Source organism: Protobothrops mucrosquamatus, unplaced genomic scaffold (assembly GCF_001527695.2).
Source record: "Protobothrops mucrosquamatus isolate PMUCROS unplaced genomic scaffold, P.Mucros_1.0 scaffold_242, whole genome shotgun sequence".
In the NCBI taxonomy this organism is placed as follows: Eukaryota; Metazoa; Chordata; class Lepidosauria; order Squamata; family Viperidae; genus Protobothrops; species Protobothrops mucrosquamatus.
This window is the reverse complement of record NW_015386318.1, coordinates 548,071-550,790: the sequence shown is the minus strand read 5'-3', so window position 1 is coordinate 550,790 and position 2,720 is coordinate 548,071.

Below are 2,720 nucleotides of genomic sequence, written 5' to 3'. Positions count from 1 at the left end.
CCCCTCGTCTTACCTCTGCGGCTTCCTTCTCGAATTTCTCGATGGTCCGCTTGTCGATGCCCCCACATTTGTAGATGAGATGGCCGGTGGTGGTGGACTTGCCAGAGTCTACATGTCCAATGACCACAATATTGATGTGGGTCTTTTCCTTCCCCATATTTCCTCTCTTGGCCGAGGCCTGGGCTTACCGGGGGCGGGCAGGGGAGGGGGCTGATTATAGCCAAAAGGGTGGAAAAGTGGAGCAGCGGCTGCGAAGAAAAGCTGTGTGCAAAGAGAAGAGGAGGCGATCAGGAGGTCTGTTGTCAGGAGCAACAAGAACACAACACAGAGCCACATAACACCATACTGCCAAGCCTTGGGTTCCACAGGCAACAAAACCCGTGTCCGTCTATGTATGTGTGTGTGTGTGTGTTATACCAACAGTGAGCCTCTTCCTCAGGCATTACATTTATTGTTTGTGAAATGTCAGCCAGGTTTTCAGATCCAGGATTTTGGATCGATCCCTTTTCAAAGTTTTATCAAACTTTTCCTGCCTTCATGAGTAGACCTGACACCCCATCTGTCTGTATTTCACATTCCAAGTTTAGTTGTTTTATTGCATCGAAAATATAAGCAATAGGATACAGAATATAGATTGCAACTGGGCGGGGTGGTATTTGTATGAAAAACACTGGGGAAGGTGAAAATATAAACAAAAGCTTTAAAGGTAAGAAAGTATACGTGTTTGACACAATTTCTAAAATGGAAAATGAACGTCTGGAGGCTTATGCTATGTAGCCTACGCGAAAGAGGTCAAATAAAAGGCAATAAAAAGCGGCAACAGATTCTTTTGTAAGATGACAAAGACCTAGTTCTCTAAGCTTAACACTAAATCCTTAATACTAATATCTTGTTATTTATGAATATTGAGAGAAGGGAGAAAACAGGACCTCTTGTGATTCAGCGCAAAGCACCCCACAACCAAATGCAGGGGGATCAATCCATTTCCATCTGCTATCAGGTAACTACTCTTCCTAAAATGTTTTAACTTGGTCCTAAACCAGGGATAGGCAACCTTGGCTCTTTTATGACTCGTGAACTTCAACTCCCAGAATTCCTGAGCCAGCCATGCTGAGGGAAAGGGAGAGATTTCCATGCTGAGCCATGCTGGCTCAGGAATTCTGGGAGTTGAAGTCCACGAGTCATAAAAGAGCCAAGGTTGCCTACCCCTGTCCTAAAGTAATACAAAATGGGGGTCCCTTGCTTCCTGGGGGTCCTGAATTTAGAAGCTGGGTTGATATGGACAGCACCCCTCTCCTTTTTTAAAAAAACACACTTCCCTTTCTGGATAGGATGCAGAAAGGGGAACCCCTTGCTTATCTGAATGCTGAGGAAGGTTAATTTAAGCTGCACCCCGTTTTTGACCTCAGTGACAAATAAGGAGGCAACCTAACTTGAAGGGATCCAACACAGCAACTAGGCCAAGGGTAGGCAACCTTGGCTCTTTTATGACTCGTGGACTTCAACTCCCAGAATTCCTGAGCCAGCCATGCTGAGGGGGAAGGGAGAGTTTCCAAGCTGAGCCATGCTGGCTCAGGAATTCTGGGAGTTGAAGTCCACGAGTCATAAAAGAGCCAAGGTTTCCTACCCCTGAACTAGGCCAAGCAACCTGAATTTAAGCCATGGCTTTCTAAAAGCTTGCAACCGACGGGATGTACCCCAAGGTTAGCTGAGAAAAGTATGCATTCTGACCGTTTCTTTCAGCACCCCATTTCCCCAACACTTATCTTTGCTTACAAGGGGGGGTTCAAATTAGTTGCACCTTCTCCTCCTGACCTAAAGTTGCATGTTTTAGATTTAAAGGCTAAGACTAGACTTAGAAAGATGGCTTAGCCTTCGGCTCAAGTCATCCTTAAAGACAAGGGCTATTTTTACGAGAAGATGATTTATTCATAAGCCATCCGTTATCTCCAATCCACCCGCCCGAAAGATGATTCAACTCCGCTCCATTTTCCAACCTGTTTCTTCCCAGCCACTTTATTCCAAGGCAGTTGAGGAGTTTCATTATAAATTTGTCTTCCTACAGCCCAATATGGTGCTGCAAAAGGGAGGGGGGGAGCCATAAATAGCTTTTTTGCATGAGCTGCCGGAAGGGAGAGGGGAGGAAAAGGTTATAAGAGCCTTTCTTTTCTCTCCCTCCCCAATACTGCAAAATATAAGCCAATATATGAAACAGATCCAATCAAATGGCTTCAATCTTCTTTTGCAAAAAAAATAAAATAGGCCTTATATTGCATCTAAGCAGCCATCTCCGCCCACCCCACCAAAAAAAAAAAAAAACCCCTTTCCCCCATTCTCTTCCTTTGAAAATGCCATTTTATTCTTTTTTTGGCAAGGGGGTTGGGGGTGGGTTCTCTTAGCAAAACTCCCCCCCTCCCTTTCTCAGCAACCTGGGAAGAGGCAGAACAGGTGCATCCCTTGGGAATTTGGCCATGCCTGTGTTCTCAGCCTGACTTTAGGAGGGAAGGGGGGGGGTTAGAAATAAATAAATATATGCAAAGCCCAGATCTCGGTCCAATCTGCCTATCTCGTTCTAGAAGACGCCGCCATCCGTGCAAAATAAATAAATAAATGCATTTTTAAAAAAAAAAAAAAACACGCAAAAATAAATAAATATATTTAAAAAAAAAAAAAAAAGATATATTTTTTTAATTGGCCGGGGCCTCCCGAAGAGGCCAAAA